The sequence below is a fragment of the Ranitomeya variabilis genome, chromosome 5, assembly GCF_051348905.1.
Source record: "Ranitomeya variabilis isolate aRanVar5 chromosome 5, aRanVar5.hap1, whole genome shotgun sequence".
In the NCBI taxonomy this organism is placed as follows: domain Eukaryota; kingdom Metazoa; phylum Chordata; class Amphibia; order Anura; family Dendrobatidae; genus Ranitomeya; species Ranitomeya variabilis.
This window is the reverse complement of record NC_135236.1, coordinates 520,379,762-520,396,976: the sequence shown is the minus strand read 5'-3', so window position 1 is coordinate 520,396,976 and position 17,215 is coordinate 520,379,762. Positions and strand designations below refer to the sequence as shown.

The following is a 17,215-nucleotide window of genomic DNA, read 5'->3' as shown; positions in this document are numbered from 1 at the left end:
TTATACCACCTTACACAGGGACAAAGAGGAAGGTGCAGATGAAAGTGCAGGTTCCTTCATCAGGTGGGGGGGCATACTCGTTGGCGACGTCACTGGCACAGGGCCCCTCAGAGTACGCAAAAGTGTCGCTGCTGGTGGGAGGCGCCCCCGCCATGCAAACACACCGCCGTACTTTGAGGGGCCCTGTGCCAGTGGCAATGCGAACGAGTGGGCCCCCCCCTGCTTGCTCAGGATCACAGCACTTGCAACTTTTAAATACTTACCTTTCCCTGCAACACCGCCGTGACGTAGTCCGCATTTCCTGGGCCCACGAAAAACTTGAGCCAGCCCTACTCCCCCCACAACTTTCCCCCAATTCCCTATGCCCAACTATTATTATACAGTTAATTAAGATTGGCAAGCTTCAGAAACAAGAATGGATGTTTTTGGCATTAAAATGGGCACTGTAGGTGTTTTCCTGGCCTCCACTCACTGCCGACTATGCTTCCCCATTGACTTGCATTGGGTTTCGTGTTTCGGTCGATCCCCGACTTTTAGCGATAATCGGCCGACTGCACTCGACTCGACTCTGGACAAAATCGGGTTTCCCAAAACCCTACTCGATCTTAAAAAAATGAAAGTCGCTCAACCCTAGTGGTGAGGTGTGATTTGGAGAGAAGATGAGCAAGCTGTCCTTCAGTGATTTTGGAGAGGGAAGTTAGGGGTTAGGGCATTGTTCTGGCATACAAATGGTTGTGGTGGTGGTCGGACAACAGAGACTTGCCTTGTTTGGTCTATCTTATTTTTGAAGTGTGTGGCAAAGTCCTCAGCAGAGATTAAGGAAGTCAGAGGGGGCAGTGGTGGGCGGAGGAGGGAGTTAAAGGTGTTGAACAACTGTTTGGGGTTGTGGGATAAAGAATATATAGGGCCAGTGCATATTGGCAAGGATTTAGGTTTCTCCCCAGTACAAGCCCAGTGGCTGTTATGAGATCAATATGGAGACTGACACAATGGTATATAAAATATTTTTACATTACCTATGGATGATAGAGAGAAATGAACATGCAGTGGACTGCAGCAGGGTATGTGCGGTATGTGCGTGCTTCCCTCAGCCCCGACACATGTTTCATGAACACTTCCTCAGAGGGTGCCTCGTCTCTTCCCTATGTCAAACTTCCAGATGCCATGATCGTTATTGACTGTGATATCTAAGTGGGCTAGGTGAGAGGGGAGCTCCTAACATCACCACCAAAGCCTTTTCATGTCCTAAAGCAAAGTATTACTTTCCATTTAGTACATGAAAAAGCAGAGAGATGACAGGAAAGGGTTAATATTGTGTCTTTCAATACAGAAAACCAAAGAACTAGAAAACCAAGCTTAAAAATAACTTTTATTTGTATTATTAAAATACCATTAAGGACCCAATAATAATAATCAGGATATCTAAGGTCAGGGCCGGTTTTAGGCAAAGTGGGGCCCTAGGCAAAAGTTCAAAGCGGGGCCCCAAATGCTAACATATTGCACAGACATCACACAGAAGCAATTCTGTTCTATTTACATGTGCTGAGTTCAGGCCGCTAAACGAGTGTGATCAACAATATTGATATCATTTGACGCTTGTTTCCCGGCCTCTTTTTGTTCTGCCATAAACAATCCAATCACTTGATGAATATGCAGCATTTTGCTTGTTTAGTATAATACTCCCCATAGTCCTCTATATATTATAATGTGCCCCATAGTCCTCCATATATTATAATACACTCCCCATAGTCTTCAGTATAGTATAATACACTCCTTATAGTCCTCCATAAATTAAAATACACTCCTCAGTCCTCCATATAATATAATACACTTCCCATAATCCTCCATATAGTATAATACACTCCTCATAGTCCTCCATATATTAAAATATGCTGCTCAGTCCTCCATATAGTATAATACACTCCTCATAGTGCTCAATATATAGAGTATAATGCACCGCCAGTCATCCATGTAGTACAATTCACTTCCCAGATTATAATGCACCCCATAGTTCTTCATATAGTATAATGTATTCTCCATAGTCCTCGATACAGTATAATGCAGCCCACATATAGTATAATGCAGCCACCCCACCAGAGTATAATGCAGCCACCCCACCAGAGTATAATGCAGCCAGCCCACAGAGTATAATGCATCCACCCCAGAGTATAATGTAGCCCCCTCAGAGTATAATGCAGCCCCTCCATAGAATATAATACAGCCCACCTCACCATAGAATATAATGTAGCCCCCATAGACTATAATACAGCCCACCTCGTTATAGAATATAATGTACCCCCACAGAAAATAATACAGCCCACCTCCCCATAGAATATAATGTAGCCCCCCAAAGAATATAATACAGCCCACCTCCCCATAGAATACAATGTACCCCCATAGAATATAATACAGCCCACCTTCCCATAGAATATAATGTACCCTCCATAGAATATAATATAGCCCACCTCGCCATAGAATACAATGTACCTCCCATAGAATATAATACAGCCCAACTCCCCATAGAATATAATGTACCCCATAGAATAAAATAAAGCCCACCTCCCTATAGAATATAATGTAGCCTTCCCACAGAATTTAATACAGCCCACCTCCCCATAGAATACAATGTACCCCCATAGAATATAGTACAGCCGACCTCCCCATAGAATATAATGTACCCCCCATAGAATATAATAAAGCCCACCTCCCCATAGAATATAATGTAACCCCATAGATTATAATATAGCTTACCTCCCCATAGAATATAATGTAGCCCCCATAGAATATAATACAGCCCACCTCCCCATAGATTACAATGTACCCCCCATAGAATATAATACAGCCCACCTCCCCATAGAATATAATGTACCCCCATACAATATAGTAAAGCCCATCTCCCCATAGAATATAATGTCCCCCCATAGACTATAATACAGCCCACCTCCCCATAGAATATAATGTGCCCCTATAGACTATAATACAGCCCACCTCCCCATAGAATATAACGTAACCCCATAGAATATAATAAAGCCCACCTGCCCATAGAATATAATGTAAACCCCCCATTCCCATAGAATACAATGTACCCCCATAGAATATAATACAGCCCACCTCCAGATAGAATATAATGTATTTCCTATAGAATATAATACAACCAACCTCCCCATAGAATATAATGTATCCCCCATAGAATATAATAAAGCCCACCTCCCCATAGAATGTAATGTACCCCTCAAGGAAAATAATAAAGCCCACCTCTCCATAGAATATAATGTAGAGCCCACCTTCCCATAGAATACAATATACCCCCCATAGAATATAGTACAGCCCACCTCCCCATAGAATATAATGTACCCCCATAGAATATAATAAAGCCTACCTCCCCATATAATATAATGTACCCCCATAGAATATAATACAGCCTACCTCCCCGTAGAATATAATGTACCCCCATAGAATATAATACAGCCCACCTCCTCATAGAATATAATGTAGTCCCCATAGAATATAATACACAGGTGATAATTGCATCAGCTGCACAGGCAATAATTCCATCACCTGTGCAATACTAAGGAAATCCTGAAAACATGATCTGTTGGTGGCTCTTGAGGACTGGACTTGGGGAACACTGTCCTATAGAATATAATAATGCCCACCTCCCCATAGAATATAATGTACCCCCCATAGAATATAATACAGCCCACCTCCCCATAGAATATAATGTACCTTCCATAGAATATAATACAGCCCACCTCCCTGTAGAATATAATGTTCCCCCATAGATTATAATACAGCCCACCTCCCCATAGAATATAATGTACCCCCATAGAATATAATACAGCCCACCTCCCCATAGAATATAATGTACCCCCGATAGAATATAATACAGCCCACCTCCCCATAGAATATAATGTACCCCCCATAGAATATAACGCAGCCCACCTCCTGATAGAATATAATGTACTTCCTATAGAATATCATAATGCCCACCTCCCCATAAAATATAATGTCCCCCCCACAGAATATAATACACTTACCCCCCCCCCCCCCCCGAGAATGGCCCCACAGTCCAGTACTCTAGGCTCGGCTCCAGTCTCAGATGCTGCACTGCCCGGGCCCAGCACACAGCGGGTGCGCGATGAAGTGACGTCATCGCACACCCACAGTGTCCGAGGCAATGATGGGAGAGGGAGCGTCATCTGACGCTCTCTCCTCCATGATTGCTTTGAGCTGTAACAGCGTCATAGAAGCAGGTATAGTCCAATGTGGCGGTGGCAGGGGGAGTCGGCGCTGGCGGCAGGTGGGCCCCCTGACCCACGGGCCCCATAGTGTCTGTGTGATGTGCCACTATTAGCAGTACGCCACTGACTGGAGGCCCCTGGGGCAGCGGCGGCCCTAGGCAGCTGCCTGGTCTGCCTGCCGCTAATGCCCGCCCTCACCATCTATATATATATATATATATATATATATATATATATACAATACTCACCATCCGTCGGCCCCTCGGATCCAGAACCGGCCTTTCCCGCTCTTCGCGACGCTCCGGTGACCACTCCATGCATTGCGGTCTCGCGAGATGATGGATGTAGCGGTCTCACGAGACCGCTACGTCATCATCTCGCGAGACCGCAATGCACACTTGGGACCGGAGCACGCGGGGAGCGTCAGTAACCACTTCGCCTGGATTCGGGGCCAACGGAAGGTGAGTATATAACTATTTTTATTTTTATTTTTTTTTTAACAGGGATATGATGCCCACATTTCTATATACTGCGTGGGCTGTGCAATATACTACGTGGGCTGTGCAATATACTACGTGGCCTGTGCTATATACTGCATGGCCTGTGCTATATACTACGTCGCCTGTGCCTGTGTTAGGCTATGTTCACGTTTGCGTTGTGCGCCGCTGCGTCGGCGACGCAACGCACAACGCAAACAAAAACGCAACAAAACGCACGCTAAAACGCTGCGTTTTGCGACGCATGCGTCCTTTTTCGCCGAAAGCTGGACGCAAAAAAAATGCAACTTGCTGCATTCTCTGCGCCCAACGCTTGTGGTCAAAAAAACGCATGTGTCGCAAAACGCAGCACAACGCATGTCCATGCGCCCCCATGTTAAATATAGGGGCGCATGACGCATGCGGCGACGCTGCGGCGCCGAACGCTAATGTGAACGTAGACTAATATACTGCGTGGCCTGTGCTATATACTACGTTGCCTGTGTGCCTGTGTTATATACTGCGTAGGTTGTGTTATATAGTATGTGGGCTGTGTTATATACTGCGTGGCCTGTATTAACGCATCGGCTATTCTACTATATGTATGTATATAGCAGCCACATAGTATAGCACAGGCCACATACTATTTGTCTGCTGTATACTACATGGCTCCTATATACTACGTGGCCTGTGCTATATACTATGTGGCTGCTACATACTGTACATACATATTCTAGAATACCTGATGCGTTAGAATCAGGCCACCATCTAGTATATATATATATATATATATATATGTAGCGCCCCCACTGCCGCAGGGCCGAGGGGTACCCGGTACCGGGCCTATGAGTCTCTGCTCTGGGGTTGTCACGGTGGCTAGACCCGGTCCGTGACCCTGCTGAGGGGCGTACAATAATAGATGTGGTATAAGATGATGTTATGGTGCAGTGTAATGCCGGTCGCAGTTAATAACGAGGACACCAGGTTGCAGTCTCTTTACCTCTTTACTGAAGGCTTCAGGTGTCCAATCCAGGGCACTGTTAACCGGGCTGTCTGAGACCGGCCGGTCCGAAGGTACATCAGGAGTCCCCTTCACAGGTGGGAATCAGCACCTACCTGCTAGCGCCTATGTGTTGTAGTCCTTCCCTGCTGAGCACCCCGGGATAGTCCTCACAACAGCTTCTGTCTGTCTCTGATGCTCGTTCTCTCCGTCCCCCAGATGATATGGCTAGGACGCACCCGTATGACGGGGTAGGCCTGGAGTTCTTCCGGCACTCTAGAGTCGCCCCTTTCCCACAGCTGCCTCCGTTGTCTGCTTAGGTGTTTTAGTGAGACAGCCAACCTATAATTGGCTGTCCTGCCGTGGTTTGAAGTAATGCTTGTAGTCCCTTACTTGCTCGGCGTTCCGGCCACCGACTGTTTCCCCTCAGAAGGATGTTGCCTCGATCTTACAGCACGACTCCTTCTGGTTCTATCACTTCTTTGCTGTATCCCCGTTGCTCACTGGTTTGTGCTATTCTTAGAAGTCTGCCAGGATCCCATCCCTGACAGGTCCTCTCACTAGCTCTCCCCAGTTACTTCTCCCTGTCTTCCTGTCCAACCCCCAGTTTTACCAGAGTGTGAGGAGTGGCCTACTAGATAGAACCACCCCCCCTGGTGGCCGGAGTGTGAAGTGTAGTGTGAGTGTTACCTGATCAGGTGAACTCCTTTAGTGCAGTCAGACATAACATCACTCCCCTTAGCGGCAGAGCGACATTACTGCAACGACCAGGACCCTGGGGCGCTGCATATATATATATATATATATATATATATATATATATATATATATATATATAATATTCATTATGAAAACTCGGGGGGGGGGGAGGTAAGTGAGGGATCAGTTACCTGTCAGAAGACATACAGATGAATATCTAATCAGAGCACCATATAAAGACCCCCACAGGCCGCCCCGGGGCACGAGCATATCATTAACTCAAAACTGAAAATAAAGATTAAACAACAACCACAAGACGGATTTCATCAACCAGGTATAACTGTAATCAGTATAACGGCACCGACCTGACAGTGTATGTAGGTTACTGTGCACAATCCTGCTGACAGGTTCCCTTTAATTTTTAGCACTATGGACGCCGTGTGCACAGCACTTTCTTCTATCTAATATATAAGGATTTGAACTAATTTCTTCTCTATTATCTTTTCAGGCAGCTACAACATTTTCAGCATTTTAACCTGTTTTATCATCGGTGCCGTGAGTATCTTTCCAATTATTCTGCTCTTTTCTAATACTACTAATATTTCTTTCTTTTGTCCCAGTTCTCTTATTAATAGTTTTAGGGGCCTGAGATACCAGATCTGATCTGGAGGCCGATTCTGAATCCATTGATCGCTGGTTCACCATAAACCCTGAGGTATCTATTTATCCATCTTGTGATTTACACATTTTTTACATTTCACATATCCTTATGCTCATCTAATTAGGACGACGGCAGCAAGAAAATGGTTCCTGACGTTCTTGTAAAGGAATTCTTAGTATCAGTTTAGAGTTTCTCTGCTGTATGATCACAATGGAGAAAAGAAGAGTCTGTGTAGGACATATGTAATAATGCAATTGTTATAGAGAGCTGAATGTCATATATAATAATCTCTGAATCTTTCCTTTTACACAGAAATATATAGGCAGGCTGGAGCTCGATACCCTGCAATGTAAACCTAATATTATTATGGATCTTTATAAATGGACTTTCAAAGGATAAGGAGAACCCTCCACCTCATCACCAACTGGACCAAACCAAGACCTTCAGTAGGAGAGTGCGAGGTCAGTGCAGGACATGGTTTACTCCTCCGCTCACACACAGAGATCACAGAGTCACTTGGCAGATATTTGGTGTTTGATGTGTATATATTGAAGTCTTTCTGTATTTTACAGACATATAAAGATGTGAATGTGCAGCCCCAGTGACAGCCGACATGCGGGACCCTCCTCATTAGATATGTAAGTATTATAATAAATGCTAATCTCTATAATTCTCCCATCTCCTGTCCTGAATGCTCCTATAGACACCGATGTGACGTACAAGGAGGCTGATTATATAATACTAATATCCTCTTCTTCCAGAAAACCTTACATTCGGCTGCCTGCTGCCAGGGGGACTCTCTGAAGCGATCCGTCACTTATATACAGGTATGTCATCATCAGTTACTATATACAGGACCCGCCAGTCGCTCTCCATACAATGCTGAGCTCGGGTCTCTGTTCTACATGAAAATGTTTCTGATGATTGAAGTTTATATTATTTTGTTGTTTTTCTTAATCCTAGAATTAATTCTTCATAATAGTAGATGACAACCACATGTGCACGGATGATGCACCACTTCAGTCACATGACGACTACAGCCAATCACAAGCCTCAAAATGTCCGATAACCAAAAAACAGGACATCATCACTTCTGGTCCCAATAGAGAGCACTGGAGCGGAATGCACTGGAGTGATGGGGATCAGAGCAGGTGACTATGTCTGATTTATTATTTTACACCATTACCTGCCTTCAATGTAAATTTTATTAGGGTCAGACAATCACTTGACACTTGAGAGGGGTTGTCCAGGCTTGGCGTTCCTACGCACAATTGCATTGTATTGAAGTGTAAACTATGTCCTGTGTCTTTTGGTATACTGTATATTGTGTATTCTGCTCTGGTAATGTATAGTGTTGGTAGTGTGTACAATGTAGGATAGCGTAGGGTAAGACATAGCTTAGGACTTAGAACACAAGATAGGTAGTGTAAGAGAGTTCTGACTGTAGTTAGGCAGTGACTTTAAGGTAAAGTTAATGTTAATGTTTATGATTAGCTCATATTGGGAGAGGCTTAGTGTTTGGGCAAGTGACTGCTTCTTGAAGATAGAGAGTGAGGGCTGAACAGCAAGAGAGAGAACACCTTGTTCTGGGCAGTGTGAGACATTACTAGAGCTCCCTGGGTGTTTATACTCCTGTAACATCTGGAGATCAACGCTCGATCCAGGTGCTATGGAAAGGCCCCTTAACCCCTTCCTCATCTAGGAAAATTGATGTGAAGTCATGGGTTGGAGAAGTAAAGGCCATTGGACGTAAAGAGAGACTGAGCTGAGTACCCAGGGAGTGCAACACACCCCACACACCACAGCACATGGGATCTAGGACACAAATTTCCTATAGAGTACCAGGGTGACATGCAACAGCAGCTCACGCACAACTACTGCCCTCTGGCAACCCACAAATCCACACAGTGTGCGAGCTGTCAGTATTCTCTGCTGCCAGCACCAGAAGCGGGTGTTTAAGTGATTGAAAGTATGTGATCTGCATACTTCCAGCCACATTCCTATTAGGCGCATTCGGCCTTGCTCAATTCACTTTTATTGAGAAAATTGGCGGACGTCTAGTCGGCACGTGACCACATGTATCCAAATCACATGGCTGCCTGCTCTTCACACCTGCACCCAAGAATCCTGACAGTGAACACAATAAGGCTTTCAGGATTCCACAAGTCTGCAGTCACATAGAGTAACTGCAGTGCAGACTTTAACCTCAAGCCTTGAGCGAGGTAATGCACGTCTAGTCCTCTCATGATCATTTGTGCAAAAAACACAAGCTTTTGGTCGCATTCCCACCTGCTCTTGGCGCCGGCACTCGCCAATCCTGACAGCACGCACAGTGATTTATTTCAGGATTCACAAGTCTGCAGTCACATAGAGTAACTGCAGACTACCCTCAAGCCTGGACAACTCCTTTCTAGTGTGGTAATTATTTTGCTTGTATCAGATGTGACAGAATACTATGTTACCCTGAGTAAGGACGGTACAATATAGGTAGAGGACGCTGGGGCATTATTATACAGAAAGAGGCTCCAGCATTGTTATGTTATAGGGAACGCATCTATTTGCTAAACCAGAACTATTAGGAGAGTGGATAGGTCCTCTTTAATGTTAGCACTATGGACGCTGTGTGCACAGCACTTTCTTCTACGTAATATATAGAAGGATCTGAATTAATTTCTTCTCTATTATCTTTTCAGGCAACTACAACATTTTCATCATTTTATCCTGTCTTATCATCGGTGGCGTGAGTATCTTTCCAATTATTCTGCGCTTTTATTCTTCTTACTAATATTTCTTTCTTTTGTCCCAGTTCTCTCATTAATAGTTTTAGGGGCCTGAGATACCAGATCTGATCTGGAGGCCGATTCTGAATCCATTGATCACTGGTTCACCATAAACCCTGAGGTATCTATTTATCCATCTTGTGATTTACACATTTTTTCATTTCACATATCCTTATGGTCTTCTAATTAGGACGATGGCAGCAAGAAAATGGTTCCTGACTAGTGATGAGTGAGTGTACTCATTTCTCGGGTTTTCCTGAGCACGCTCGGGTGGTCGCCGAGTATTTGTAATGGCTCGGAGATTTAGTTTTCATTGCCGCAGTTGTATTATTTACAGCTGCTACACAGCTTGATTACATGTGGGGATTCCCTAACAACCAGGCAACCCCCACATGTACTCAGCCTGGCTAGTAGCTGTAAATCATTCAGCTGCGGCGATGAAAACTAAATCTCCGAACACTAACAAATACTTGGAGACCGCCCGAGCAACGAGTCCACTCGCTCATCACTACTCCAGACGTTCTTATAAAGGAATTATTAGTGTCAGTTTAGGGTTTCTCTGCTGTATGATCACCATGGAGAAAAAGAAGAGTCTGTGTAGGACATATGTAACAATGTAATTGTTATAGAGAGCTGAATGTCATATATATAATAATCTGTGAGTCTTTCCTTTTACACAGAAATATATAGGCAGGCCGGAGCTCGATACCCTGCAATGTAAACATAATGTTATTATGGATCTTTATAAATGGACTTTCAAAGGATAAGGAGAACCCTCCACCTCATCACCAACTGGACCAAACCAAGACCTTCAGTAGGAGAGTCCGAGGTCAGTGCAGGACATGGTTTACTCCTCCGCTCACACACAGAGATCACAGAGTCACTTGGCAGATATTTGGTGTTTGATGTGTATATATTGAAGTCTTTCTGTATTTTACAGACATATAAAGATGTGAATGTGCAGCCCCAGTGACAGCCGACATGCGGGACCCTCCTCATTATATATGTAAGTATTATAATAAATGTCAATCTCTATAATTCTCCCATCTCCTGTCCCGAATGCTCCTATAGACACCGATGTGACGTACAAGGAGGCTGATTATATAATACTAATATCCTCTTCTTCCAGAAAACCTTACGTTCGGCTGCCTGCTGCCAGGGGGACTCTCTGAAGCGATCCGTCACTTATATACAGGTATGTCATCATCAGTTACTATATACAGGACCCGCCAGTCGCTCTCCATACAATGCTGAGCTCGGGTCTCTGTTCTACATGAAAATGTTTCTGATGATTGAAGTTTATATTATTTTGTTGTTTTTCTTAATCCTAGAATTAATTCTTCATAATAGTAGATGACAACCACATGTGCACGGATGATGCACCACTTCAGTCACATGACGACTACAGCCAATCACAAGCCTCAAAATGTCCGATAACCAAAAAACAGGACATCATCACTTCTGGTCCCAATAGAGAGCACTGTAGCGGAATGCACTGGAGTGATGGGGATCAGAGCAGGTGACTATGTCTGATTTATTATTTTACACCATTACCTGCCTTCAATGTAAATTTTATTAGGGTCAGACAATCACTTGACACTTGAGAGGGGTTGTCCAGGCTTGGCGTTCCTACGCACAATTGCATTGTATTGAAGTGTAAACTATGTCCTGTGTCTTTTGGTATACTGTATATTGTGTATTCTGCTCTGGTAATGTATAGTGTTGGTAGTGTGTACAATGTAGGATAGCGTAGGGTAAGACATAGCTTAGGACTTAGAACACAAGATAGGTAGTGTAAGAGAGTTCTGACTGTAGTTAGGCAGTGACTTTAAGGTAAAGTTAATGTTAATGTTTATGATTAGCTCATATTGGGAGAGGCTTAGTGTTTGGGCAAGTGACTGCTTCTTGAAGATAGAGAGTGAGGGCTGAACAGCAAGAGAGATAACACCTTGTTCTGGGCAGTGTGAGACATTACTAGAGCTCCCTGGGTGTTTATACTCCTGTAACATCTGGAGATCAACGCTCGATCCAGGTGCTATGGAAAGGCCCCTTAACCCCTTCCTTATCTAGGAAAATTGATGTGAAGTCATGGGTTGGAGAAGTAAAGGACATTGGACGTAAAGAGAGACTGAGCTGAGTACCCAGGGAGTGCAACACACCTCACACACCACAGCACATGGGATCTAGGACACAAATTTCCTATAGAGTACCAGGGTGACATGCAACAGCAGCTCACGCACAACTACCGCCCTCTGGCAACCCACAAATCCACACAGTGTGCGAGCTGTCAGTATTCTCTGCTGCCAGCACCAGAAGCGGGTGTTTAAGTGATTGAAAGTATGTGATCTGCATACTTCCAGCCACATTCCTATTAGGCGCATTCGGCCTTGCTCAATTCACTTTTATTGAGAAAATTGGCGGACGTCTAGTCGGCACGTGACCACATGTATCCAAATCACATGGCTGCCTGCTCTTCACACCTGCACCCAAGAATCCTGACAGTGAACACAATAAGGCTTTCAGGATTCCACAAGTCTGCAGTCACATAGAGTAACTGCAGTGCAGACTTTAACCTCAAGCCTTGAGCGAGGTAATGCACGTCTAGTCCTCTCATGATCATTTGTGCAAAAAACACAAGCTTTTGGTCGCATTCCCACCTGCTCTTGGCGCCGGCACTCGCCAATCCTGACAGCACGCACAGTGATTTATTTCAGGATTCACAAGTCTGCAGTCACATAGAGTAACTGCAGACTACCCTCAAGCCTGGACAACTCCTTTATAGTGTGGTAATTATTTTGCTTGTATCAGATGTGACAGAATACTATGTTACCCTGAGTAAGGACGGTACAATATAGGTAGAGGACGCTGGGGCATTATTATACAGAAAGAGGCTCCAGCATTGTTATGTTATAGGGAACGCATCTATTTGCTAAACCAGAACTATTAGGAGAGCGGATAGGTCCTCTTTAATGTTAGCACTATGGACGCTGTGTGCACAGCACTTTCTTCTACGTAATATATAGAAGGATCTGAATTAATTTCTTCTCTATTATCTTTTCAGGCAACTACAACATTTTCATCATTTTATCCTGTCTTATCATCGGTGGCGTGAGTATCTTTCCAATTATTCTGCGCTTTTATTCTTCTTACTAATATTTCTTTCTTTTGTCCCAGTTCTCTCATTAATAGTTTTAGGGGCCTGAGATACCAGATCTGATCTGGAGGCCGATTCTGAATCCATTGATCACTGGTTCACCATAAACCCTGAGGTATCTATTTATCCATCTTGTGATTTACACATTTTTTCATTTCACATATCCTTATGGTCTTCTAATTAGGACGATGGCAGCAAGAAAATGGTTCCTGACTAGTGATGAGTGAGTGTACTCATTTCTCGGGTTTTCCTGAGCACGCTCGGGTGGTCGCCGAGTATTTGTAATGGCTCGGAGATTTAGTTTTCATTGCCGCAGTTGTATTATTTACAGCTGCTACACAGCTTGATTACATGTGGGGATTCCCTAACAACCAGGCAACCCCCACATGTACTCAGCCTGGCTAGTAGCTGTAAATCATTCAGCTGCGGCGATGAAAACTAAATCTCCGAACACTAACAAATACTTGGAGACCGCCCGAGCAACGAGTCCACTCGCTCATCACTACTCCAGACGTTCTTATAAAGGAATTATTAGTGTCAGTTTAGGGTTTCTCTGCTGTATGATCACCATGGAGAAAAAGAAGAGTCTGTGTAGGACATATGTAACAATGTAATTGTTATAGAGAGCTGAATGTCATATATATAATAATCTGTGAGTCTTTCCTTTTACACAGAAATATATAGGCAGGCCGGAGCTCGATACCCTGCAATGTAAACATAATGTTATTATGGATCTTTATAAATGGACTTTCAAAGGATAAGGAGAACCCTCCACCTCATCACCAACTGGACCAAACCAAGACCTTCAGTAGGAGAGTCCGAGGTCAGTGCAGGACATGGTTTACTCCTCCGCTCACACACAGAGATCACAGAGTCACTTGGCAGATATTTGGTGTTTGATGTGTATATATTGAAGTCTTTCTGTATTTTACAGACATATAAAGATGTGAATGTGCAGCCCCAGTGACAGCCGACATGCGGGACCCTCCTCATTATATATGTAAGTATTATAATAAATGTCAATCTCTATAATTCTCCCATCTCCTGTCCCAAATGCTCCTATAGACACCGATGTGACGTACAAGGAGGCTGATTATATAATACTAATATCCTCTTCTTCCAGAAAACCTTACGTTCGGCTGCCTGCTGCCAGGGGGACTCTCTGAAGCGATCCGTCACTTATATACAGGTATGTCATCATCAGTTACTATATACAGGACCCGCCAGTCGCTCTCCATACAATGCTGAGCTCGGGTCTCTGTTCTACATGAAAATGTTTCTGATGATTGAAGTTTATATTATTTTGTTGTTTTTCTTAATCCTAGAATTAATTCTTCATAATAGTAGATGACAACCACATGTGCACGGATGATGCACCACTTCAGTCACATGACGACTACAGCCAATCACAAGCCTCAAAATGTCCGATAACCAAAAAACAGGACATCATCACTTCTGGTCCCAATAGAGAGCACTGTAGCGGAATGCACTGGAGTGATGGGGATCAGAGCAGGTGACTATGTCTGATTTATTATTTTACACCATTACCTGCCTTCAATGTAAATTTTATTAGGGTCAGACAATCACTTGACACTTGAGAGGGGTTGTCCAGGCTTGGCGTTCCTACGCACAATTGCATTGTATTGAAGTGTAAACTATGTCCTGTGTCTTTTGGTATACTGTATATTGTGTATTCTGCTCTGGTAATGTATAGTGTTGGTAGTGTGTACAATGTAGGATAGCGTAGGGTAAGACATAGCTTAGGACTTAGAACACAAGATAGGTAGTGTAAGAGAGTTCTGACTGTAGTTAGGCAGTGACTTTAAGGTAAAGTTAATGTTAATGTTTATGATTAGCTCATATTGGGAGAGGCTTAGTGTTTGGGCAAGTGACTGCTTCTTGAAGATAGAGAGTGAGGGCTGAACAGCAAGAGAGATAACACCTTGTTCTGGGCAGTGTGAGACATTACTAGAGCTCCCTGGGTGTTTATACTCCTGTAACATCTGGAGATCAACGCTCGATCCAGGTGCTATGGAAAGGCCCCTTAACCCCTTCCTTATCTAGGAAAATTGATGTGAAGTCATGGGTTGGAGAAGTAAAGGACATTGGACGTAAAGAGAGACTGAGCTGAGTACCCAGGGAGTGCAACACACCTCACACACCACAGCACATGGGATCTAGGACACAAATTTCCTATAGAGTACCAGGGTGACATGCAACAGCAGCTCACGCACAACTACCGCCCTCTGGCAACCCACAAATCCACACAGTGTGCGAGCTGTCAGTATTCTCTGCTGCCAGCACCAGAAGCGGGTGTTTAAGTGATTGAAAGTATGTGATCTGCATACTTCCAGCCACATTCCTATTAGGCGCATTCGGCCTTGCTCAATTCACTTTTATTGAGAAAATTGGCGGACGTCTAGTCGGCACGTGACCACATGTATCCAAATCACATGGCTGCCTGCTCTTCACACCTGCACCCAAGAATCCTGACAGTGAACACAATAAGGCTTTCAGGATTCCACAAGTCTGCAGTCACATAGAGTAACTGCAGTGCAGACTTTAACCTCAAGCCTTGAGCGAGGTAATGCACGTCTAGTCCTCTCATGATCATTTGTGCAAAAAACACAAGCTTTTGGTCGCATTCCCACCTGCTCTTGGCGCCGGCACTCGCCAATCCTGACAGCACGCACAGTGATTTATTTCAGGATTCACAAGTCTGCAGTCACATAGAGTAACTGCAGACTACCCTCAAGCCTGGACAACTCCTTTATAGTGTGGTAATTATTTTGCTTGTATCAGATGTGACAGAATACTATGTTACCCTGAGTAAGGACGGTACAATATAGGTAGAGGACGCTGGGGCATTATTATACAGAAAGAGGCTCCAGCATTGTTATGTTATAGGGAACGCATCTATTTGCTAAACCAGAACTATTAGGAGAGCGGATAGGTCCTCTTTAATGTTAGCACTATGGACGCTGTGTGCACAGCACTTTCTTCTACGTAATATATAGAAGGATCTGAATTAATTTCTTCTCTATTATCTTTTCAGGCAACTACAACATTTTCATCATTTTATCCTGTCTTATCATCGGTGGCGTGAGTATCTTTCCAATTATTCTGCGCTTTTATTCTTCTTACTAATATTTCTTTCTTTTGTCCCAGTTCTCTCATTAATAGTTTTAGGGGCCTGAGATACCAGATCTGATCTGGAGGCCGATTCTGAATCCATTGATCACTGGTTCACCATAAACCCTGAGGTATCTATTTATCCATCTTGTGATTTACACATTTTTTCATTTCACATATCCTTATGGTCTTCTAATTAGGACGATGGCAGCAAGAAAATGGTTCCTGACTAGTGATGAGTGAGTGTACTCATTTCTCGGGTTTTCCTGAGCACGCTCGGGTGGTCGCCGAGTATTTGTAATGGCTCGGAGATTTAGTTTTCATTGCCGCAGTTGTATTATTTACAGCTGCTACACAGCTTGATTACATGTGGGGATTCCCTAACAACCAGGCAACCCCCACATGTACTCAGCCTGGCTAGTAGCTGTAAATCATTCAGCTGCGGCGATGAAAACTAAATCTCCGAACACTAACAAATACTTGGAGACCGCCCGAACGTGCTTGGGAAAACCCGAGCAACGAGTCCACTCGCTCATCACTACTCCAGACGTTCTTATAAAGGAATTATTAGTGTCAGTTTAGGGTTTCTCTGCTGTATGATCACCATGGAGAAAAAGAAGAGTCTGTGTAGGACATATGTAATAATGTAATTGTTATAGAGAGCTGAATGTCATATATATAATAATCTGTGAGTCTTTCCTTTTACACAGAAATATATAGGCAGGCCGGAGCTCGATACCCTGCAATGTAAACATAATGTTATTATGGATCTTTATAAATGGACTTTCAAAGGATAAGGAGAACCCTCCACCTCATCACCAACTGGACCAAACCAAGACCTTCAGTAGGAGAGTCCGAGGTCAGTGCAGGACATGGTTTACTCCTCCGCTCACACACAGAGATCACAGAGTCACTTGGCAGATATTTGGTGTTTGATGTGTATATATTGAAGTCTTTCTGTATTTTACAGACATATAAAGATGTGAATGTGCAGCCCCAGTGACAGCCGACATGCGGGACCCTTCTCATTATATATGTAAGTATTATAATAAATGTCAATCTCTATAATTCT

General features: G+C 43.8%; 1 protein-coding gene across 7 annotated transcripts in view; it reads left to right on the top strand.

The window, feature by feature from the left end:
* Positions 1–17,215, top strand: part of LOC143776418 (protein kinase C delta type-like) — an 89,672-nt gene that overhangs the window by 51,533 nt on the left and 20,924 nt on the right. For 4 of the 7 annotated variants that reach the window (XM_077265801.1, XM_077265803.1, XM_077265799.1 and 1 more), the window contains 18 exons: positions 6,925–7,131; positions 7,390–7,538; positions 7,650–7,715; positions 7,839–7,904; positions 8,041–8,228; positions 9,771–9,978; positions 10,538–10,686; positions 10,798–10,863; positions 10,987–11,052; positions 11,189–11,376; positions 12,919–13,126; positions 13,686–13,834; positions 13,946–14,011; positions 14,135–14,200; positions 14,337–14,524; positions 16,067–16,274; positions 16,854–17,002; positions 17,114–17,179. The gene's annotated coding sequence lies outside the window, so the exon portion shown is untranslated. Of the gene's footprint in view, positions 1–6,924; positions 7,132–7,201; positions 7,309–7,389; positions 7,539–7,649; positions 7,716–7,838; positions 7,905–8,040; positions 8,229–9,770; positions 9,979–10,537; positions 10,687–10,797; positions 10,864–10,986; positions 11,053–11,188; positions 11,377–12,918; positions 13,127–13,685; positions 13,835–13,945; positions 14,012–14,134; positions 14,201–14,336; positions 14,525–16,066; positions 16,275–16,853; positions 17,003–17,113; positions 17,180–17,215 lie in introns of all 7 variants that reach the window. The other 3 variants (XM_077265802.1, XM_077265805.1, XM_077265800.1) reach the window with 2 other exon arrangements.